The sequence below is a fragment of the Myodes glareolus genome, chromosome 4, assembly GCF_982192425.1.
Source record: "Myodes glareolus chromosome 4, mMyoGla1.1, whole genome shotgun sequence".
NCBI lineage: Eukaryota > Metazoa > Chordata > Mammalia > Rodentia > Cricetidae > Myodes > Myodes glareolus.
This window is the reverse complement of record NC_142029.1, coordinates 32,337,311-32,363,076: the sequence shown is the minus strand read 5'-3', so window position 1 is coordinate 32,363,076 and position 25,766 is coordinate 32,337,311. Positions and strand designations below refer to the sequence as shown.

The following is a 25,766-nucleotide window of genomic DNA, read 5'->3' as shown; positions in this document are numbered from 1 at the left end:
ACTAAGGTGAGAACTGGGGAGAAAAGAAGCCCTATTGGGACACACACACACACACACACACACACACACACAAAAGCATGTCCCAAGCTGACTGAAGCCATGGAGGGGGTTAGAAACCTAATTAGCAGGAGCCAGATAAAAATGGCTGCAGAAGCTGCTTGCTGCTGAGGAAGGGGTGAATTATGGAGAGGCAGTCCCCACCACACCTAGATATACCTAGTGCCTGCTGCTGAGAAAGAGGTGAGGTGTGGAGAGACAGTTCCCACCATGCCTAGACATGGGAATTGAGTAGCATTGAGAAAGGCTCCGGAGGAGCCCACTCCCCACACTAGACACAAGGCAGGAGAGCTGCCCATAAGGAAACATCAGAAAACAGAAAGATAACAGAACTCGAACCCAGCTCAGAATTAACTGACTCAACACCCCACATCCAGGACTTCAAAGAAGGTCTAGGGAGAGTGTGAAGCAGGAGAGGACGACAAAACAAATTCTGTTTAAAAAATGCCATAACAATATATAATTCTTTGTAAACCAAGGAAAAGGAAAATATCCATGATAAATCATCTTTTGTCTTGTTTTGTTTTTGTTTTTCAAGACAGGGTTTTGCTGTAGCTGTGGAGCCTGTCCTAGAACAGCTCTTGTAGACCAGGTTGACCTCGAACTCACAGAGATCTGCCTGCCTCTGCCTTCCAAGCTTAAACAATCCATTGAAGAAGTCAGATGATGTGGAACAGGTGGGAAAAGCCCATCACAGGAATAAGCCTTCTGGAGAGGTAATCAATAAAATGCTGAAAATTCTAGTAGAATTTACTGCTGTAATATGTATTCCTTTAACTTGACCATTGACAATCAAAAATAAACATCTAAAGCTATAGATATACACTTTGGTTTTCATATACCACTAATTATATGAATAAATGCCATGTCCTAAATTTACTTAATGAACTTTAGAATCCAGAGCCTTTATGTCTGACGCTGCCATTTAGTTCAGTCGCTCCCAGAGGCACCCTCAGTTTCAAAGACATACACTGTTACATACATACATGTAAATATATGGAAGTCTACATATTTACACACAAGCATCTTCCATTTCCAAACTCCTTCTCCTTGGACCTTTAGAAACAGACATGCCTTGGCTATTGCCTCCTTGTCTGGGTTTAAAGAAAGTAATTTGCCATTCTCAATTTTAATTTCATCATCAGTCAATAAGAAAAATAGTAATTAACAGCTTGGAAAGCTGCTAGAAATGTAATAACACAGGTCATGAGGACGGTGTGCAAAAGGTAAACACTGGCCACCTCTACCAAAATAAGGCAGTCAGACCAAGGAGGCCCCAAATTCTTTTTGATTCACATCGAAGTCATCTGACGGTTTGTTTAAAGTATTTTGTCCCAGGTTTCCTTAAATGCAAAATTCTCAAACCAACTGATTTCCAAGACTCTAAATTCTTAAAATTCTATGATTCTGATCAAAAAGAGCATTTGAATTTCTATTGTGAATTGCTATGTATTCTAATCAAGAGAAAAGCCAACATCTGACATCTATCTGCAGAATGAATGAGTGATCATCAGATCACACACACATACACACACACACACACACACACACACACACACACACATACACACACACGCATGCATGCATGCACACACCCTTCTGGAGTTCAGAACACTCATCCTATCTGGTAGCAAAAAAACAGCATTTATTTTTTTCTCTAGCTTTCCTGCTTAAAGTCCTAAATTTTTTTTTTGTTTATTTGGGTTCTTTTGTAGCATTAATTTTCATGTGACTGTGTCAAGTAAAGAACTGTGATCATTAGCAAACCTTCACCTCCTGAATGCATGAATCTTCATTAAAGTTTTTCATTCATTTTTACTGAAATTGTTTTCAATTTGTTTGGTAATTTAACCAAAAATAACCCTGCAACATCTGGCTTTGGTTTAAAACCAAATGTGACAAGATTAATGACATCAGAATAAGTTACCCAGTACGGTTATATAAAACATGGTGCTGCTGTCAGGACAGCTTGCTGAGCTGGGTGTCAGTGTAAGCAAAATCTCCCAGAGAAAGCCATTGTCAGAACAGCTAATCTCTACATAGCCCTGACTGTTGGAAGTTGCTATGTGCTCTCGGCTGGCCTTGAACTCACAGAGATCTGTTTGCCTCTGCTCAGATTAAAGGGACGAACCCCCATTTGCCTGGTGCTACAGTTTTGTTTTGAAGTAAGATCTGATGGATCAAATTAAATTGGTGTGACTTCAGAAGACTCATGCAATATACCAGTACATGCTACTCATTGGTATAAATTAGAAACTTATCTCACACGGCCCCAGTGTCAGAGAAGAAAGTCAGCACAAAGCCTACGTATGCTGTATTTTTCCATCAAGTTAACTACGCCCCCGGCTCTCCCATACATCCTCATTTTGGCCACTAGCATTTGTCACTGTGCTCACAAAGCACATTGGCTTTGCCCTTTCTTCTTATAAAACTGCTTCTCTCTGCTCACAGCAATAAATGTAAAGATGCGAAACGTTACAGAAATGCATCCTCTTTACTCGTAATAATTTATGGAAAGTTGAAATCTTTGAGTCTCCTACTTCCCAGCCCTAGAGGCTCGCTCTGTACAGAGTGCAGGGCTGTACACCTAGTTTCTCCACTTGAAATAGCGCAAAGGCAGCTGTCTCCTGACTTCCTTGTCTCCTAGGGAGTCAGAAGCCGCCATGCATAGCCAGGCTTCGGATATGGGGTATTAGGGAAGGAGAGTGGAATGTGAAGGACAGTACCCCACATATTTGTGTACCTTAACATAAAACCTACACTAACCATGAAGAGCCGAGGCTTCTGCACTTGATCACACATAGTAGTTCAGTGTAAGGAGAAAGATATTGCCAGCCCAGGTCTGTTAACCAAGGTCTCCTAAGAAAGCAACATGAAGAGGAGGTTAAACATGTGAGGGTTGAGCTGGGGGTATAGCTGAGTTGGTAGAATGCCTGCCTATCATACACAAAGCCCTGGAATTGATCCCCCACCACCACATAAATGGGTGTCCATTCCCATAATCCCAACACTCAGGAATTAGAGACAAGAGAATAAGAAGGTTCAAAGTCATTCTCAGCTCTGTTATGAGTCCACCTCTGGCCTGGGACAGATGATACCCCACCTAAAAAGAAACCATGAAGATTTTATTGAGGTTTCTGTGTTAGAAGATGTAATAGGAAGCAAGGGACCTGTGGGCTTTCCTTCAGGTCATGTGACCCAGAGAAAAGATGGAGCAGAAAGCTATGTGAGTGTGATCTAGACAGACAGACTCCCAGAAATCTTCACTACATCCTTGGAGTACTGCCAGCCAGGAGCCGTTCTCATTTGGGAAGCCACACTGACGTCCATGCTGGTTATTTGTTTCAGTGGAAAAGGCCAAGGAGTTGTGCTGATAACACAGCCATGTGCAAGGTGCCTACTACACACAGGCCTACAGCGGTCACATCTATAAAAAACAGCATGACAACCATCCTCATTCCCTGCTTCCCCTCCCTCCTCTCTGAGGGTCTGCTACACAACAGCAAGCCAAAACTAAATACACAGAACAGCCCAGCACAGTCGGGGACTTTGGGAGAGTGTAGCACAGGAACTGATCTTTAGACCCAAGCCTCACTGGGAGAATATTGTAAGAGGTGGCATGACTGGCATTAATTACTTCTAATCAAATTACTTGTAATTTTGGTAAAGTATGCAAAAAAAAAGCATGCTGGCCTTAAGACATACAGTTATATGTATCTTGGTATCTTACCATGAGACTTCTTTATTCATTCCTTAAACACTGTTTGGCCCTCAAACATTGAAGCACAAAGCTTAGACAGGGGCCCACGACTGATACACCTGCCTTAGTTTCTGAATGATACAATGTAACAAAGCAGCCACAGTAGCGGTGACCTTTGTAGCAAGGATGGGTCACCCCAGCACCTTCAAACCCAGATGGTAGGGAGTCACACAACACTTGGCACCGTGAGCACAGCTACCAGGAAAAGCTTCATTCGCAGAGAGGCAGGCACCATCAAAGCCACGAAGTCCTCAGTTCAGGAGAGCTATCTTTATGAGGCAGGCATGATGCTCTGTGTTCCAGCAGTCACCAGAAGTTTCTGAGAGAATAACCCAACAAACAGTGAGTTGAGGAGCCTAAATTAAAAAAAATATAAAGGTGTTCATATTAACTATCAGTAATTTCATTTTTATCCCCTGGCTGCTCAGATGCATGAAAAATGGAGATAAACAGTTTTTCATGCGTGAATATTATAATACAGTCAGGAGAATGCTGTGCCTGTCATGAGGGAAGGGTACACATCTTCTAATCACCTGTGAAACTAAAGCCACAGCAGCAGCTAAGACATGGGGTTTCCCCTAAACCACACGTCCTCCTTTTAGGTAGCATCTATACTCAGTAAGAAGGATACGGATTACTGAAGAAATGTGGGGTTGCTTTACAAGACTGGAAACTCCAGGAGAACCGCAAAACTCATTCCAAGATCATCACATGCACTACTGTTCCCTCCCACACCAAGTGGCCAGACTGAGCATGTCACAACCCCAGGTAAAAGAGGGCCATGAACATGGATGGTAACCGACCAAAACACCAGAATTTGCTTTGACATTTAAAGTTGTACATTTTTTTAAAGAACACAAAAATGTGCCTTACTTAATAGGTGGAGCCAGCCCCATCTCTGTGCAGAGGGCACACTGTCAGGGCCACCTAAAGGCAGAGAGCTGCTGCCCCACCCCCACATCAGAGGAAAGCAAAACCCCAATGGACGCTTTCAATACCCACAACATATTTCATAGCTATAAAACTGGCTAATTGAATTTTTGTTTTATGTTGCCTCTTTGGCCACAGCCAAGCTTGCACAAAGCATTTTTATTTTAAAACTATCGCTGCCCTACCCTATCGGTGTGGATATATAATAGTGACATGAACAGTGGACAGGGACAGCAATTTCCTCATCCTCAATGTACCTGTCAGTTCTCAGGTTCAAAACCAGACTCTTATCACATCTACAAGAAGCAGGCCACAACACCTTGATTATATTGAGGTTGTTTGCCATTTGGCACTACATGGCATCCACCATTGCTGGGAATAAGCCTTGCCCTAGGTACATGGGTGCCTGGGTGCCCCTCCTTGTCCTGTGAGGTACTAGGTATGGACTGCACAAAGCACCCTGCTGCACAGCAGGAGAAAAGGATGCAACCGTGATGTGAACACCAAGATCCACCACACTACAGGTCACGCGATTATTAGCCTGAGATAGGATTTCATCAGACACTGTAGAAGGTGAGCGGCTTCTTTTCAGGGTTCTTGCTTCATGGTCAAGCCTAGAGGAGACCCAGTTTGGGAGCATCTCTTTTGGCACTTGGCACAGTCGGAGTAGCTGAAGCGCTGGACTAACACAGGTCCTAGCATGTGCTGCTTCAGTAGGTAGGATGCTTTCAAAGGATGCCCAGGGACAGCTGGAATACCAAAGAACTTCAGAGCAAATTAGTAAATATGAAGCAACTGGCCCTAGCCTATAGCCACACTGATGAATATCTTGCATATCACCATAGAACCTTCATCTTGCGATGGATGGAGATAGAGACAGAGACCCACGTTGGAGCACTGGACTGAGCTCCCCAGGTCCAAATGAGGAGCAGAAGGAGGGAGAACATGAACAAGAAAGTCAGGACTGGAGGGGTGCGTCCACCCACTGAGACGGCGGGGGTGATCTAAAGGAAGCTCACCAAGGTTAGCTGGACTGGGAGTGATGGAGCATGTGATCAAACCGGACTCTCTGAACGTGGCTGACAATGAGAGCTGACTGAGAAGCCAAGGACAATGGCACTGGGTTTTGATTCTACTGCATGTACTGGCTTTGTGGGAGCCTAGTCTGTTTGGAAGCTCACCTTCCTAGACCTGGATGGAGGGGAGAGGACCTTGGACTTCCCACAGGGCAGGGAACCCTGATTGCTCTTTGGACTGGAGAGGGAGGGGGAGGAGGAGTGGGGGCAGGGGAATGGAAATGGGAGGAGGTGAAAATTTTTAATAAAAAACAAAAAAAATTGCTGAAAAAAAATTGGATGGAAGAAGAGGTATTTCTAGTGCCTCGGCATGTGTTCTGCCTGCTATTCCTATCACATGGTCACTGACAGACACATCAAGAGCCATGTTCTGTGAACTACTGAATGAAAGCATTTACATGCATGTGCACTGTGTGTGAATAGTCAAATATAAATATATTCTTAAATTTTAAAAACTGCAAGGGGGATTAAAAGTACTTGTTGCTCTCCCAGAGGACCTGGTTCTATTCCCAGCACCTACACAGTGGGTCACAACCATACATAACTCCAGCTACAGGGCGTTTGACGTCCTCTGCTGGCCTCCTCAGGCATGTCCACAGTGTACAAACAGTAAAACCAAACACTCACAGACATAAAATAAAATTATAAAGAGATAATGTCAGGATGTAGGAAAATGCAAGTATAATCATTTACTGAGGTGGATTTTAAATGCTGTAGAGACACACATTCTCTTATTATTGACCTATTCATTTATTCCAAGAGAGTATCTGAATTTTTCTCTGCACTGTCAGGCAATTATAGCAATAAGAGGCGATTCTCCACACCAAAAGCATCAAGCACTAAGGGGCATCACAGTGTGACTAACAGTGTGAAATTTGTGATTTTAAGTATAATAGAACCTTCGAAACTTGCGGTAATGAGATGAGGAGAAAAATCTCAAAGTTTTGTACACAGAGAATTTAGCTCATGGCAAAGCACTTAAAAAGAGGAGCAGGGTTGGTCGGGCGGTGGTGGCGCACACCTTTAATCCCAGCACTCAGGAGGCAGAGGTAGGTGAACCCCTGTGAGTTCGAGGTCAGTCTGGTCTACAAGAGCTAGTTCCAGGACAGCTAGAACTGTTACACAGGGAAACCCTGTTTTGAAAAACAAAAAAAAAAAAAAGGAAGGAAGGAAGGAAGGAAGGAAGGAAGGAAGGAAGGAAGGAAGGAAGGAAGGAAGGAAAAAAGAAGCGAAGCAGGTTTATACATGAGTCTTTGGTGGTTCTTATACAGTGTTCAAGTGACATTTAACCCCAAGTAATGGGGTTCACTGTGATGTTTGACGTATCTGCTGTTACACCTTGTTCTCCTTTGCACCGCATCCCTGCTCCTTCTGTCCCTCTGGCTGGTCCCCTTCCCAGCCCCTAAAAGCCCCTCTTCAGCTTGCTTACCCATGTATTACATCACGTGCTCTCCCTCAGACCCCACCATCACCACCAAATAGTTATTGATCACTGTCATAACTGCTCCCAAGGTAGTTTTTAAATACATGCATACTAACTTTGACTTTTCTTAATAAAGGGGAAATTTTAATAGCAAATGAGAAAGGGGTGTTTTGTTTTGTTTTGTTTCGTTAATCCCCTTGGCTGTTTTGACACAAGAAATATAGAGTATATGAATTTTTCCATGAATAAATATTGTAACAGAATATAGTTAGGAAAATGAGGCTCAGTTTTGTAGAATGATTGCTCTCACTGAGGGAGAGGCACCAGTGTGCCTGGTAAAGTCTGATGCAGAGACAGCATTTTACTAATGTACTGTGAGGTTCGAAAATAAATATGAAATGTCCCCTATAAGACCATGTGTCTAAAACACCTGTTCCCCAGCTGGGGGCACTGTTTGGGGAAGTCATGGAGCCTTTTGGAGGTGGAGCCTTTCTAGAGGAAGTACAACACTAGGGGCAGGCTGTGAGGTTTATGGCCTGGCTTCAGTTCCTATTCTCTGTCCCTCTGCTTCAGTGTACAAATGAAATATGATCAGCCAGCTTCCCATTCCTGCCACCATGCCATCCCTTACTGACTGCCACCATTCCTACCCTGACTGCCTGCCACTCTGCCTACCCTAACAATTGACTGCCACCATGCCTACTCTGACTGCCACCCTGCTTTCATAACATGCAAGACTCTATCCCTCCGGAGCTGTAAATCAAAAGTAAACCCTTTCTTCCCTAAGTTGCGTTTACCAGGGCCACAGCCACAGAAAGGCAACTAGTACAGCAATATCTAGACCTTTTTTAAGAATTAGTCCATTTTTGACCCCAGAAATAATCAGTGTGTGATGCCTGTTCAAAACATCATCATGTATGTTCACTTTAAAACTGGCAAGGATATGTTTGGATCTGATTTCAGAATCTTTCCATCTCAGTGGATGCTGGGATAGGAAGGGCTTTCTAACAACAATGCAGAAACAGATGATAAGGGAAGAAGAGGTGATCTACCTAGGAAAAATATAATTTGTGTAAAATGGAGGTACAAGGCCCTGCAGGCAGAAGGCTTCATTAATCAGAGTGCGCAGGGGGAATCCCCAAGCTCTTAGAAGAATCAAATGCTGCAGACGTGCAGTGTGGATATGAGATGCTGATAGGCCATGCCGGACCAACCTTCCCACCTGCTGCAGACATGCAGTGCCGATATGAGATGCTAATAGGCCATGCCGGACCAACCTTCCCTGGTGGGGAGACTGTTGTGCCCTAATCTAAGCACAGTGGCAGCTGTAACAACGCAACTACAAGTGATTTTGCACACACTGTGTGTTCCCTCCTCCACTAACTACAGATTCTAGAGTAGAGGGGTCATGAATAAGGCCATTATCCCTGGTGCAACGATGGAGAAACTGGTCCCCGCAAGTCAGGAACAACAGAGAGTCAGTGTTCTGATTCTAGTACACGATGCCCCCTCCCAGGTAAACTCCCATGGCATTTGACAGCTAGTCGTTTTCATATTCATAATGGAACCCATTAAGATACTCTGTAAGTGGAAGTCATTTTAAAAATACATGTGCTTAATTTCCCTTTGTAATTACAACAGATGGGCTAACGCCCCCTAACCTATTTAGTGATGATCCTTCAGGCTTGGTGTAGGCTGACCATTTTAGCAAAAGGGTCCAAAACACATTATTAGCAATAAGAAATTCCTGTACTCTTAAAGCCCTGGGTAGATATTATATAGAGTAATACAATGGATTCATGTATGCTTTACTCATTTTGAAAATAAAATATGTCCATTGTTTTTCTTATATTTATGCTTTTTTGTATGTAAGTTGAGTAAGCTTATGTCTAATATCACTTCCTCCACTAAACATTTATGGATAAAGCAAAGCTTACATGTAGAGAGAATAAATTTTAAAATGAGTGTGTTTATTTTCTCATACATGGAATTTTATCAATAAATTAAGACATTTAACAGAGAGAAATAAGTGCTGTCATCCTGTAAACCCTGCAGCCAGCATATATCCTCCCAGATTACCCTGTTTAAATACTTTCACATGACTTTAATATTTTATTCTAGATGTAACTACTCATAGCAGAATTCTGAAATTCTATTAATACACATTTCAAAAGAACAGAAATGGAAGCACAAAAGGAAGATTTCATGGCAGCTAAAAATAAAACCAGCTCAGGTTTTTATAAGGGAAAAAAAAGATCTAAATTTATAGTAACAATACCTGTGTCTGTCACGGGACAAGAAAACGGTAGGGTTTCCCAGCTGTTAGTTTCCAGCAGAACTTAATTATAGGAACATTTACAAAGATGGGGGTCACAATGAGAAAAGTCAATAACAGAAAGGGAAAGTTTGAGTCCTAGTGGCAGGAGGGTGGCCTATATCACTCCTGGGGGGGGGGAGCCTAGCAGATGGGGCCTCCCTAACAAAGAGAGATGGTTTAAATCAACACCAGCACTGTAAGAGACAAAGTATGAGGCAGAAAGTGGGGAAAGAAACCCCCAGATGTCCGTCACCCAGACTCTGAATCCAGCTGGAACCCAGGGAGCACAATCCCTGGAGCAGGCAGAGCAGGGGAGGGTGGAGCAAGGCAGGGGAGAGTGGGGCAGGGAGGGAGGAAGGAGACCATGAGGGAGAAATAGAAAGCAGTATATCCTGTAGCCTGATTCTGCTCCCCCATCCCACATCCAGTCAATAATGTCTAAGCACCTAGATCCTAAACTGATTCAGAAGCTCATCTATACCATCTGGCACTTAGGTTTTTAAAGCGATTACACTTAATCGTGCACTTCCTGGCACAGCAGTCGCAGAGGCTGCTCTTGTCCGTATGTTACCTTCTGCGTGCTGCCCTGCATGATGGGCTGGTTTGAGGAGCTATGCAGCTGATATAATTCTCTTGTCTTTGTGTCATTTGTCTTTGATGATCTTCTGTGTGTTCTTTAATTCCTAACTCTCTTCCTGCATGTGTGCAGGCATGGACAGCTGCAGCTGGTGGTGGTTCAACTTCAGATTCACTTTTTGCAGCCTAAAGTTTTCAACATTCCTTTGTCCACCTACTGTTCTTCAGGGTAAACTATCTCTATTCTGTTCCCGCTTTCTTTTCTAAATTCAGCTCCTTTCCCTCCAACACACATTTCTATTTCCTTTAGCCTTTTCTCTTTCCTCTGGGTCCTCAATGGACCCTTTGTTTCTTGAATAAGTCACTCTTGCTTTCTGTTGCACTCGAGTTCAATCAAGTATTAATACATTTCTCTCCAGGTCGGGTCAGTTTCTCGGCTCAAGTTTTACATTAATTCTGTGTTGCGATTTAGATTCTCAGACACATTGGAGGATATCTCTGCTTCATTTTCTGGGGGCTATTTTAACCAACTATGAGGCTTTTATTTCCATTTTAATGGAATATGCAATGTCTGCTATTTGTCGCTTCTATTGGGGTCATAGTTTGAGTTCAAGAGAGTCTACTCCTGTCTGCTCTGTTGTGTCTGTGCAGTTCATTTTTTTAAAACATTTTCGCTTATTCCTAACCAATGTCAAAACAAGGGCCAAACCATACACAGCACATACCTATCACAAGCTTTGAAATGCTTTCAGAGAAAAGGAGCAAGATGTCATGAGGCAGATTAGCAGAGGGAGGGAAGAAAAGTCTGGTATAGATCAAGAGGCTGTGAAGAAGGAGAAGGGAGGATTACACAGAATGAGTGGCTGAAAGGATTGATAAGAAAACTTGAGTATCTATAACACTTTAGGATAATTAAGAGCTAGACACATTCAGGAAGCTGACGTTTTAACAGGTAGCTAAAATACAATATTCTATGTCACACATGCGATGCTGGCCTCAATGTCACCATGCAGCTCCTTGAACGCCTGATCTGCGGCCTTTTTCTCCCAAGAGCTGGGACTGCAGGAGTCCGGTTTACGTGCTGCCTAAGATGGAAGTTGGGGCCTCAAGAATGATATACAAGCACTCTACCAACTGCACCAAATTCCCAGCCCATAATTTCAGAGTTTTCATTGTAAGATAAAGCCTCTGCTTATTGAGATGAAAAAAACTAAGAGAAGGCATGCCAAGCAGGGGAGAGGTGTTAAGTTTGCCTTGGCTTTGCATCTTGTAAGAAATGTAACAGAAGCATTGGCTTAAAAAGTATGTGATATATCATTTGTGTATAGGAGGGCTACTGATTTTTCTAAGTTGATCTTGTATCCTGCCACATCACTGAAGGTATTTATCAGCTGTAGGAGTTTTCTGGTAGAGCTTTTGGGGTCTTGTATATATTATCATATCATCTGCAAACAATGAAAGCTTGACCTCTTCCTTTCCAATCTGAATCCCCTTGATCCTCTTATGTTATCTTATTGCTATTGCTAAAACATCAAGAACTATGTTGAAGAGATATGGAGAGAGTGGACAGCCTTGTCTTGTTCCTGATTTTAGTGGAATCACTTTGAGTTTCTCTCCACTTAATGTTGACTGTTGGCTTGCTATACATTGCTATTATTGTATTTAGATATGTTTCTTGTATTCCTGATCTCTCCAAGACCTTTATTATGAAGGGGTGTTGGATTTTGTTAACTGCTTTTTCAGCATCTAATGAAATGATCATAGGATTTTTTTCTTTCAGTTTATCACCATAGAACCTTCATCCAGCAACTGATGGAAAGAGAGGCAGAGACCCACATCAGAGCACTGGACTGAGCTCCCAAAGCCCAGTTGAAGAGTGGGAGGAATGAAACTATGAGCAAAGAGGTCAAGACCATGATGGGTTCACCCACTAAAACAGTCTACCTGAGCTAATAGGAGCTCACCAACTCCAGCCGGACTGGGAAGGAGTAAGTATAGGACCAAACGAGTCCCTCTGAATGTGGTTAACAGCTGAATTGCTGGGGCAGACTGAGGGGTCACCAGCAGTGGCACCAGGATTTATCCCTACTTGATGTACTGGCTTTTTGGGATCTTATTCTCTTTGGATGCATAATTTGCTCAGCCTAGATATATTAGAGAGGGCCTTGGACCTTCCACAAAGCAATGTGCCTTATCCTCTCTGAGGACTGGATGAGGGTGGGATGGGAGGGTGTGTGGAGGGGATGGGAGGAGTGGGGGGGAGTGGAAACTTGGATTGGTATTTTTAAAAAATCTAATAAATTTTAAAAAACAAGTTCATCTATTCTATATACTAAACATACAGGTAATGGGGTTTGAAAGTATTATTTAAAGTAATAATAAAATAAAAATAAAGTATGCGATATACAGAGGTAAGAGTCAAGATTGAGATGAGTTTGGGTGCCTCTGGTGTGGGTGCTGTGGGCACTCAGATATGTTGCAACTTGAGTGTTGGTTGTGAACTGTAAGTTGTAAATTTTCAAGAGAGTCCTGGATGTCTCTGAGCCTCACAAAGGCTGGGCACAAAGATATAACCAGGAGTTGCTCTACTCTTGAGACTGCTCCACACTTGTCGGCAGGTCCTCACATCCATGACAAAGGACCCTTTGCTCTGCACCAGCTGTACCCACACTTGATCCTCAATCCAGCAGCGTCACTTTTCGGTCAGTCTGCGTAATTATTCCAACAGGTCAGGCATCCCTCCTCAGAGCCAGGAGGCCCCTGTTCTCCTTACCATAGAGCCTGGTCCCCATAGCTTCCATAAGATAGCCCTCGTCCCGAGGGTGACAGTACAAGCCTGCATGGTGAACAGCTCCCGCTCTCCCAGCCAGGAATCTAAGTGACAAAGGAACTGCTGGGAGTCCCTTTAGTCAAGGTCAACCTTTACAAGTTTGGTCATCAGATGCTATTTAGAGCCACAGGTCCCGACGTCATCTCCCATCAGACGGAAAATAAAGGGTGAAGAAATCTACCCATAAACCATCGCAGAGCATAAGGCTGCAGTTCACTGTGGCGCCAGCCAGTACAAGTGAAGCCATAAATACCTGAGTGTCGGCTGAGGCTCCCATTGCAGTTGCCTGTCACATGGGGACTTCTCCAAAGACAGGACAGGGCAGCAAAGATCTAAATGTGGAGGAACACAAACAAAACCAATCATAGAGGAGGCCCACCTGGAATAAGAAGCAATCACTGAAAAGCACCTGAAGCTATGAAATTATGACCAGGGCAGAGAGTAAGACCTTCTTCATAACTGACTAATGACAGAAACCATCCCTACAGAGCCATTCGAGAAAGTAGGATTCATAGCAGTTTAGCTACAACACAATATCCTAACCTAAAACAAAATGCTTAGATAAGAGTTTGAGGACATCCAAAGGGTTTTGATCAAATATTTAAATCTCAGAATATAAATAAACAGAAAGGAGAAACAGTGAAGTGAGCCGCTCAAGCTCAAAAGAAATTGAATAAAAACTAAAATCATCTCAGAAATGAAGGCCTAATTACAATGTATGCAAGAATGGGCACAACTTGGGCTATATGAAGAAATGAGAAAAAGAGCAAAAACCTCCAAGGAACTAATGTAACAGAAAGGAAGATTTAATTCTTTCCAAAGGAAAGTACGCAGGGAAAATTAAGTAGATAAAAACCTAATAAATTATTGGAGTCCCTCAAGAGAAAGAGAACAGGTCTGGAAAGATGGCCCAGTGAGAAAGAGCACTAGCTGTTCTTGCAGAGCGCCTGGGTTTGATTCTCAGCACCCACACGGCAGCTCACAAACATCTGTAATTGCAATTCCAGGGGATCTGATGCCCACTCTAAGCTGGTCTCATATGGTGTACATACATACTTAAAGGCAAAAGAACCATACACATAAGTTAATTTTAAGTGATAAAAAAGGAAAAACAGAATATTTAAAACAGTAGTTCTCAATCTTCCAAATGCTGCAACACTTTAATAGAGTTCTTCATGTTGTGGTGACCCCCAACCATAAAACTATTATCGCTGCTACCTTATAATTGCAATTGTGCTACACTTATGAATCGTAATATAAATATATGATTGCCTGGTGGTCTTAAGTCACCCCTGTGAAAGGGTTGTTCAAGCCATAGAGGGGTTGTGACCCATAGGTTGAGAACCATTGATTTAAAACAATCTAAGAAGGCTGTGGAAAAATAACACAAAGTTCAAGAGTAGAAATGGAAAAGAACTTTCCAAGCTAAGAAAAATAATCCTTTGGCCTCCAGACCATAAGATTAGATGACTTTCTAAACAGGAAGAAAAAATGTGTCACTGAGCATGTCCATAGTTACAGAGAGGGGAACCATAAGGGGAAAACACATTGCAGAAACTATAAAAGGAATAGCATGGAGACTGTTCAGTCTAGACAAGCTGCCCATCAAGTATCAAGACAGTGGCATCTAAATATAAAAGGCACCACGGACTGAGAGGCAGGGGCAGAGACAGAAAAATCCCTGGGGATCACTAGCTGTCACCCTAGTAGAAAAGTGATAGTGAGCCCTGGGGTCACTGAGAAACCCTGTCTCAAAGGATTAAGGTGGACATCTTCCCCTAGCCTCCATACAGGTGTACACACATACACAAATCGCATATACACATAGGTAAACACAATACACATATACAAAAACATTAGAAATTTCAAAACGTTTAAAAGCATTTCCCCATTCCAGGGTCAAGACAATCTTGAAAAGCATATACTAACCTTGGTTTCCTGTTGCTCTTCGGTGCTTCAGTGGTTCCTGATTGTCTTGTGGGTAAACATAATCCTATCTACAGAAGACAAAAAAAAAAAAACACCAATGTAAAGATCAAAATCCAAACAGTTTTCTAATGAATAAGAAAAACCACAAGAAGCAGAGTCATTGGCCAGTGATGTCTTTATAAACGGCTACCTTCCTAATTCAATAGAACCAATTATTGCCCATGCCAGAGTCTATAAACAGGGTGAGGCAACAGGCAGGATTTATGTGCAATTACCCAGTGCAGCAAATTCTTCATACTCAGAATAACATCATGTCAAACATTAATAGGAGAAAATACAGAAGTATGCTTTTCATAATTTACAGGACAAGAAATCACATTATCCCCTTCTACTGCATGATTAAATATCTCGGGAAATATATGCTCAGGTTTAACACTCCAGTGTGCATGCATACACGATGTATGAGCAGTCTTGTAATTCGCTGTTACGATGACTGCAATAGGAAATAGAGCTTTAAGAAATGGTCTGTCCCTAAACAGAGACTCTCAACAGAGGAATCTAAAATGGATGAAAGACGCTTAAGGAAAAGCTCAACATCCTTAGTCATCAGAGAAATGCAAATCAAAACAACTCTGAGATTCCATCTTACACCTGTAAGAATGCCCAAGATCAAAAACACTGTTGACAACTTATAGGGTAAGGGAACACTTCTGCATTGCTGGTGGGGATGAAAACTGGTACAACCCCTTTGAATGTCAGTGTGGTGATTTCTTAGAAAATTAGGAAACAACCTTCCTCAAGACCCAGCAATACCACTTTTGGGTATATATCCAAAGGATGCTAAATCGTGCCACAAGAACATGTGCTTAACTACATTCACAGCAACATTGTTTGTCATAGCCAGAACCTGAAAACAACCTAAATGTTCCTCGACCGAAGAATGAGTAAAAAAAATGTGACACATTTACACAATGGAGTACTATACAGTAGAAAAAATAATGACATCTTGAAATTTGCGGACAAATGATTGAATCTAGAAAACATCATATTGAGTGAAGTAACCCAGGCCCAAAAAGATAAATATCATATGTACTTACTCGTAGTGGCTTCTAAACATAAAGCAAAGAAAAAGCAGCCTACAATTCACAATCCCAGAGAATCTAAACAATAATGAGGATCCTAAAAGAGACATACATGGATCTAATCTACGTGGGAAGTAGAAAAAGACAAGATCTCCTGAATAAATTGGGAGCATGGGGACCATGGAGATGGTAGAAAGTGGGGAGAGAGGAAGAAAGAGGATCAGAGAAAAATATATAGCTCAACTGAAGAAGAAGAGGAAGAAAAAGAAGAAGAAGAAGAAGAAGACGACGACGAAGAAGAAGAAGAAGACGAAGACAAAGAAATGGTTTGTCTTGCTATTAAACAACCTGACTCAAGTGTATCAGAAAAAAATTCTCAAAGCTTATTCTCCACAACTAAGATTAAAGGATGGAACACCCAATCTTTTCTATTAATTTTCTCAAATGTTTTCTCACTGTGAAAAGTAGTAGGAAATAAAAAAAATGGTCTGCGTGGAAAAGGACTCTTATATGAGTATCAGAACTCCAGCATTATGGTTTTCTCCCTGTTCCTAAGCACACAATCGCCTATTAATGACATCCCTTTGGGAGTTTTAGTTCATCTACAAAGAGGAACAGCTGACATGGGTAGGATTATCATTATCAAACCTGTAGGATTGTGGGCTATTCATTCTTCAAAAATGATATCCAATTTGATATTAGATACCATTGGTTAGAAGAATGCCAAGCCAACTGGGAAGAGTAAAGATGGGAGGTTTGAGGGGGCCGCTCCCTGTAGACTAGGGGTCTGCTTATGAAAGGAGGACGATGCCTGACTAGAAGGCCAGTCTGTGGAAGCTTTGGAGGAGAGCGAGCCCTGAGAACAAGGATGGAGTTTAGATGAGACCAGCAAGACCTCCACCGCTTATGACCTGAGGGTCTTCATCCATAGGCATAGCTTCTTTTTCTCTGGTGCAATCCTATTATATTTTATTTGAGGTATCGGGGGGGGGGGGGGAGAGGTGAACGAATTTCTAAAAGGAGTAATATTTGACAACCAGGAAGTAACAGAGCCTAAATTACTGCTACAAATAAAAGGAAAGTAAACTCTGAGGGAATCGGTTGGGAAATGTCCCTAAGCCACTGTGAAATCGGAGATGTAAGAGAAATTTGTTCAACTTCTGAGGACGCAGAAGTCATGGTGTGAGAGTGGCTTCATTCAAAATACAGGAGTGGGCTGCTTTGGAAATGGGTTAGTCGATGGACTTCCTCCTCATGTGGAAAACCTGTCTCTTACTTTTGACCATTCAAGTTAGTTTTTAACACAATAGTATGCTTTATCTTCTGAACAGGAAGAATAAGATTTAAAATGGCTAATTCTTTCCACTCCATGCAGTGTGGGGACTATAGGCATGGGGCTGAATCCACACAGAGACGCATATCTTTCTGGAAAAAAGGTTTGTGGAGGGAGATGGATTTTTTACATGGTCTTTCTTTAACTCTTCCTTCATTCCTGTGAAAGCAAACCAACAAAATCTGGGCATCTGTGATGCTTTCTGAGCCTATGTTCACAGATTCATTTAACCAAACATTTACTTCTATTTTTCTTCAAATCAAAATAAATTAACTGAGGTCCGCATTCCTTATCCCAGTCCTGTTTAGTTATTCCTCCCTCTTTCGACAGAGCCGATAGAGCACCATGTCTCTCCCCTGCCTGTGCAAGGAAATTTTTAAGCTTACAAATGGTCATTATTTTTTAAAGAATTTATAATCAGAAATTATACTGACCACTAAACTTTGCTCAATTGAGACACAGTTTTAGGTCCTAATTCTTCTGTAGAACAAGCCTAAACTAAACATCTTACAACACACAGTGTGTTTTGTTTGCACCTGGTACTACCTAGTGCCCCAACATTTTACACTCAGTGATGCCTATTTCCCTGAGGCGCGTCTCCTAGCACCCTTCATCAGAGTGTGTATTTCCAGAGCAGTGCTCACAAACTCTGAATGACACCAACACCGATCTCCAACAACACACAAAGAAGAGCTCCATAGAAAGTATTGCCAGCCTTAGAATTCATTTGTTCTGAATAAAACTGGAATTTTATGGTTTTGATTGGGAGCCTTTAATGGCTGTGCCATCTCTTCGGCCCTAATATGAAATTTTGAACCTCTAAAATGCTTACACATTTGAATCTTTTGTTTAAACAAGAGGAGATGGCAGATGGTCTGACAACTAGTAAGATCAGTGTCATCTCAGGGTGGTTCACGGGAGGTGGGACGCGTCACGGGTGGGGATTTGAGACACAAGTGCTTTGAGCAGCGTCAGGTTTGGGGAGGCTCAATGATTTGTGGCCTTGCTGGAGGAAATACGTTACCAGGGCCGGGCTTGGAATATCTCATCCTGTGTTCAGTTCCCTCTGTCTTCTTCTGTTGCTTGTTCAGGTTGTGAGCTCTCAAGTTCCTGCTACTGCTACAATATCCACCACTATCTATCAGTTCTACACCATGATGAACTGCTAGTCCCTGGGAACCATGAATCCAAATAAACACTTCAGAACTTCTTTCTCTGAGTCACCTTGGTTTGGTGGGTTTTGTCCGAGCAACAGAAAAGAAACCAACACAATATGCAAAAACTGAAGGAACACTTCCTTAGCAAGGCTCTGAGTCTGTAAACAGCACAAGGGACTGAAGAGTCACTGAGCCAAAGGCCATCCTTGTCACTCACAGAACCCATGGGTCAACTCACCTCCATGACTTAACTGATTATTCCCCCAACCTCTTTTTTTCCTCTGCTGGTTCATTTGTATTGGTCACAACACATAATTTAATTCTTACCAGTTAAATACAGGCAGACAATTAGACTCGTTAGACATGGCAGAGATAAGGATAACCATGAGATCAATTAATCCCAATAGGTGTGAAAATACATGATCTTGATGAACCCCTGACCCTGAAGCCACTTAATGTGACTGTTTCAATTCTTCTACACATTTCCAATCACCTGCAAATCTCAGTACCCGTCTGGTGTCCAGCTTTGCTATCCTGTGTGGGCCCTGAGCCCCACAAAGAGCTTGCACTTTATTCATCTACTGCACTATAATATTGCAGAGAGAAACACACCTATTGCTAAAGTCATAGAAGTCTGCTAGTTTTGCACAGATCAAAGCAACCCAGGGAGTGAAATCTCACCATCCTCTTGGTTCACTGAAGTTATAAGAAAAATCTATCCCTATGGGCAAACTATCAACATAAGAGAAATTAACACAGCTGAACAAGTACAATCACCAAGTCAATAATTTATAACATGAAGAAATGTATTAGTAAGCCACATTTTAATTATACAGGTTCACCATAGCACATTAGCTATGTGACATTTTAAAATTCATCCCCTTAGTAATTAATCTGGGCAAAATGGCTTTAATAAATTATAAGCAGATACATTAGACTAGCATCATTTCCTTTCATTCTGTTGGATATTTGTGGAAATATCCCTGGGTCAGATGTATTCATGCCCTCAAATTTACCAAGCTGTGCAAATGCTTTTAAATATATTGGCTCCATATGTTACCATCTAGAGAGGAAACTATTCATAAGAAAATGGGAATAAAGTGTTACTGCATTTTCTTGAATGTCATTTTTGCCTCACGGATGAAGTAAATGGAGAGAAATAAAGGGTCTTACGAAATCTAAGCACGCTGGATGGTTTTATGAGTTATATACAGTTGTAAAGATTCAAAAACAGGTTCCCTTTGGGGAAAATTAAAAGCGCTCAGACTTCCTAATAACCTAGGCAGATGTATCTCTCTGTCATCCTGTTTTCTAGCAGGTCTACATTCAGCCATGGCCTTGTTCTTTCATTTCTAATGGTTCCAGTGAGAAACCTAGTTTTAGAAGATGGAAATACATCCAGCCTTCTCACCCTTTAGGTTTAGAACAAGCAGAGCAATGCTTGAGAAGGAATGCTTGTAAACTATATAGACTATCAGGCTTCTGTATTTTTTTAATTATAAAACTTACACCAATATCATTTGTATTCTCCTTTACAAAGAGCTGCCATATGCAATGTCCTATCCAGTCCCCTAAAAATAAATTAATCAGAGCAGTGGTCATTCTCTGTAATAGAGTTGAGGGTCATTCATATCTAAGAGGCTTGGACTCACATAGGAGCACGTTGTATTGGTGCTAGAAAGCCCCATCTCATTTTCTGCCTTTCTATCTTCACCATGGTTATAGATGGCAGGGAGTCTGATGCTTTTACAGCTGTGTCACCAAGACAGGGCAACATCTGGTTCCTGGTGTTCAATGCATACCCAGTGAAAGACTGATTGGAGAAATGACTGAATGATTGTCACTTTCTATTACCTAAGTGAGAGATGTCATGGCCGCCCTATAGCAGGTAATGGAATCTTCCAGTCCATGACACCTGTCGTCTGTCATTCAGACCTCTCCTTTCCTTGATGAAAGTTTCTGATGTGTTTTGGTTTTGGTTTGAGACAATGAGTCATGTAGCTCAGACTGGCCAAGGGTGAACATTATAAGTGGTAATTTAAAGTATTTATAAAACATAAAAATTTTCTGATTCTAGAATAAGCTTCATTCAAAATGCCCTGTCTCTGATAGAGAAGTAAAGTCAGTGTCAGCGCAAAATAGACTAGGACAACCACAGATGATCTATATAAATCTGATGGACACCACAAAGCAAATGTTACAGAGAAACACAAAGATGAAAAGGAACAAAGATGCCAGAACAACAGAGGAAGGAAGAAACAAAGCATCTATGAAACAGGACACAAAGTACCAACAGTGAATCCCTATGTATTATTACTATAAATGTAAATGGTTTAAATTCAATAACCAGAATAGAAAATAAAATAGAATCACTGAAAAATTTAATTAAATTATTAAAAGAATAAAATGACAGTAGAGAGGAGTAGAGGAAAAATAATAACATGCTGCCTACCAGAAAGTTATAAAATGTTAGAAGGAATTCTTATATAGTCTGAAAGCAATGGGTTTAAACACACACAGGGTTGGGGGAGGGCAGATAAATCTCTACTTTTTGTAATAATAAATTTACTTATTTATGTATTTTACATCCGAGCCAGTTTCCCCTGTCTCCTCCCCCCTTCCGTCACCTCCTTGCTTAAAGCTCTCAACAGAGCTGGGGATGTGGCTCAGTTGGTAGAGCTTACCCAGTGTGAACAAACCCCTGGGTTCAATTCCCAGCAGCACATAAAGCTGGAGTGGTGGTACATACCATATTCTCAGCACTAAAGAGGAAGAGGCAAGAGTAGCAAAAGTTCAAGATCATCCTTGGACAGTCTGAGCCACATAAGACATCGTCTCAAAAAAACTCAAACCACACAAGAAACAACAACAACAACAGCCTAGGATCAGATGGCATCACAGCTGAATTCTACCAGACATTCCGAGAATAGTTCACAAATTATTTGTAAACTTCCCAAAAAGAAAATCAAACTAATGGGAAAACTTCCAAACTGGTTGTCTAAAGCTGGCACCGTCTGATAGCAAAGTTAAACAGAGAGACCACCACAAAAGCAACCTTCTGCTGGATTTAGCTATAAAACTCCCCAACAAAGTAATTCTAGCAAATCAAGTCCAGCAGTACATTAAAAGGAGCATACATCATGATGAAGTGATATTGATTTCTGAGATGCAAGGCTGCTTTAACATAGACCACTCAATTAGTGTAAGACGTGCCAATAAAATAAGCCAGGCAATGTGTTGTCTCAATAGATTTTTAAAAGTCATGTGACAAAGTTCAACATTCTTTTTTGAAAAAAAAAATCCTCAACAAATTAAGTGCCAAAGGAGATTTCCTCGACATAATAAATCCACTTCTAAGAAGTTCACAGCAAGCATCATCATCAATGTGAGTGACGGCTAATCATGATTGTCAGTTTGACATGCCTCATAAAGGTCAAACCTCAGTTGAAGGGTTGTCTCCCTCAACAGGACATTTCCTTGATTTCTAATTGATGTAAGAGAGTACAGGCCACTGTGCGCTATGTCATCACCAACATATCTGTGCATATGAGTAGGAAGTACCTGACCGATCCAGAAGACGTAAGCAGTGCTCCTCCCCTTGGCTCTGCCTCAGTTTCTGTACCAGATTCCTGCTGGCTTCCTTTGATGCCCTGATGCTGGACTGTAACCTGGAAGCTGAAATAAACCCTTTCCTCCCACAAGTTGCTTTTGGTCAGTGTTTTATCACAGCCACATTAACCAAACCAGAGTGATCTGAAAGATTGTAGTCTTTCCTCGATGACTAGATTCAAAGCAAAGATGCCCACTCTCCCTCTTCCTACTAAACAAAGCATTGGGGGTGCCAACAAATCAAAAACAAAAAACACCCAGAACACAAAGGAAGACATAAAACCATCCCTGCTTTCATTTAATATGGATCCTATATAAAGAAACCCCCAAGAATCTACCCAAAAAAAGCCTGAAAAAGTAAATAAATTTCATAAAGTTGCAGTTAAGTCATGAATATATAACATCACTTGCATTTATTTGTCCTAATATGAATATCTGAATGAAAATCAAGAAAATTTCATTTACAATAGCATCAAAAAGTAAGTCAATGAACTTTCTAGGAAGAAAAACTTAGCCAAAGAAGGAAACAATATGCACACTTGTAATTGCAAAATATCTGTGAAAGATACCGAAGACAACACAAGTAAAAAGACAACCTCTGCTTGGGGACTGATAGAAATAATACTGTTCAACTCTTCACGCTAGCAAAGTGTGGTGGTTTAAATGAGAAATGCCCCTCAAGTCGCAGGCATTTGAACATTGTGATCCTGTTTGGGCAGGTGTAGAGGGTGTGGCCTTGCTGTAGGAAGTATGTCCCTGGGGGTAGGCTTCGAGAGTTCACAGCTTCTCCCACTTTCAGTTTGCCCTCTGCCTTAGATGTGAACTCTCAGCTCTCTGCTCCAGCACCTGCTGCTATGCCTCCCCACCATGAAGGACTCTTATCCCTCTGGGACTTTAAAAAAAAAAAAAAGTATAGTATGAAGAGAAGAGAAGCCGCTTTTGGTTCTCGGCCACTTTGCCCTAAAATAATCACACAGAAACTATATTATTTAAAACACTGCTTGGCCAATTACTTAAGTGTATTACTAGCTAGCTCTTACATCTAGAATTAACCCATCTTCGTTATTTTATATTTTACCTCGAGGCTCATGACCTACCAGCAAGGTTCTGGCATCTGTCTCTGGCAAGGCTACATGGCTTCTCTTCCCACCTTCCTTCTCCCAGTATTCCGTTTAGTTTTCCCTGCCTACCTAAGTTCTGCCCTATCAACAGGCCAAGTCAGTTTCCTTATTCATTAACGGTAAACACAGCATACAGAGGGAAATCCCACATCAAAGTTGTTATCTCTCAGGGACCATATAAAAAGGGTAACTCTCCCTTCTATAAGTGGATTTGGTCATGGAGTTTTATCAGAGCAACAGCTAAGTAAATAACACACAGTGTAATAAATATACAGATTCCTCACAATCCCTACCCACCCACTAACTGTTTTCACACAAACAAGACTGCTAAAGTTTACATAGAACCACAGATGATTTCAAATATCTAAGCCAAAGTGAGTGGGGATCATCTCACACACATAGCTTTATGCAATGACACAGTTAATGTGAATAATAACAAATACAAAAAAAACATAAAATTATAATAAAAATAAGATTTTTTTAAAAAATCTATCTCTTTCTACTGGGAAATCTACAAGGAATATGTTTTAGGGATCCAGATAAAATTCAGAGGAAAAAAAAGCCTATAATTTTAATAGTCATAATTACCAAAAATTATCTGCCTGCGAACTGTTAACCATTTCAGTGTCCTTGGCATTGCTAAAAATAAGCCGCCAGCCACTTCAACCAGAAAAGATTCTAATTTTGCCACATTCAAAGTTCATGGGTAATTGTAGGAAATTTTAGAAGCCACAGTGAGTTCTATGCGCTGAAAAAATAACCTCAAGAGCATGGATTCCATTAAAATGTTCCCAGATTTATCCACATATCTAACCATTACATTATGATCTGAAGAGGATGCTCAGACCACAATGACCAGAAGTGCGCTGTTGGCACCATGAACCTGAGTGTACGCCATCTAAAGACACCAAGTGGCCTCTTTACACATTGCTGGCCTGTCTAATAGCTTCCCCACTCCAGAATTCATCAGTTGAGCAGGGTGACAGAATCAGTCCCTTTCATTTCAATTAAAAGGAAATGACTTTTCTCTTGTCAGCTGTGGAGGTGTGTGGAGAAAATAAGACAGGAAAGACAAACAGGCGCTGTCGCTGGGAAGCTGCCTGCACACCCACACCTGGATCCTGTTCTATAGAGACCAGCCTCCCCTCCTCACAGGTAAATGCTGTGGGAACTCCTTCAGTCAATAGCCTTTGAGATACCAGCCCACTTTGGGTGTGGTTTCATGTACTCTAAATGCAGACAAAACGTGTGTGCAGGCCTCTTGGCTGCTGGATGCGGTTCCAGTTCCCAGCACACGCAGAGGACTGTGGGTGGCTACTCTTTCTGTAAGTTTATCCCCAGATAAATAAACCTTTGTTAGACTCCCTCCTGGGCTATTGTGGAACTCTTTTGTATGCCGACAGGTAGAAGAAGGTGTCTTCTCAGAAGCGAATTCCAGCTGTCAGGATGTGATGTTAGAATCCAGCTGTTGTATGGGCTGCAGCACCTGCAGTCCTGCTGTTCTCCCAGGAGACACTGGAGTCCCCAGTTCACAGACCTACGCGGAGCAGGAGCTCTCACCGAGGAGGCGAGTTTTCATCAGGCTGGGTGTTGATCACTCATCCTGCTCCCATCAACCATGGCAGTCATAATCATTGTTGCTTAGCCTCCTCCTCAATGCCATCATCAGAAAAGCCACTACAGGCCAGTGACAGGGCAAGCCTTTCTCAGGTAACTTTATCAAATACTTTAAGAGCCAAGTACCCTTAGGAGTTTTTTGCTTTGTTTTGGTTTTTGGTTTTTGGTTTTTTTTTTTAAGCTCACAAAACTTTTAAGTCACAGAGCTAATGTTAATGAAGTCAGAGCTTCCTCTCATGGCAAAGTTCCCATCTTCCTGAGGAGCTCCTATGTGCCATTCACCAAGCACATGGTATCTACCCACCCCATTCTCTCTGAAACCTCAAAGAGGGGGGCCCAACATTGTGTCACGGTTCTGAGCCCTCCTCAAAGCCCTCACCCTATTACTGTCTACTTACTGCATTAATAGTTCTCTCTTAATAAATTTCAAAAGGTGACCCTTGTAGGAGGCAATTAACATTACATCAGAGAAAGAAATAAAGGACATAGGATGGGAAGAGGAGAAAAATGACAAGTCTCATGTTATTCAGGCCAACCCCTGCAAGCATACTAGAAAGCAAGCCAACAGTAGAACCAACGAGATACACTCCAAGCCCGGGATAAAGACTGAGACAATCAGAAGTCACTGGGTGATGTGGGATTCTCCTCTGAATATATTTTATGACCATTGGTTATTAAAGAAGCTGTTTCAGCCAATGGCTTAGCAGAGTAAAGCCAGGCAGAAAATCTGAACAGAGCTATAGAGAGAAAGTAGGCGGAGTCAGTCAGACATTATGTAGTTGCCAAAGGAGAAAGACACCAGAATGCCAGAACTTACCGGTAGCCACAGCCTTGTGGTGATACATAGATTAATAGAAATGGGTTAATTTAAGATGTAAGAGCTACCTAGAAATCACTAAACAAACAGCATTGTAATTAATAAAGTTTCTCTGTGGTTACCTGGGTGGCT

General features: G+C 41.7%; 1 long non-coding RNA gene across 2 annotated transcripts in view; it reads right to left on the bottom strand.

The window, feature by feature from the left end:
- LOC125393367 (uncharacterized) overlaps positions 1–25,766 on the bottom strand; it is a 228,200-nt gene that overhangs the window by 29,217 nt on the left and 173,217 nt on the right. For both annotated transcript variants that reach the window (XR_015001789.2, XR_015001788.2), the window contains exons 2-3: positions 14,899–14,966; positions 13,223–13,301 (exon numbers count right to left, since the gene is read on the bottom strand). This is a non-coding gene — a long non-coding RNA (uncharacterized LOC125393367). The remainder of the gene's footprint in view (positions 1–13,222; positions 13,302–14,898; positions 14,967–25,766) is intronic.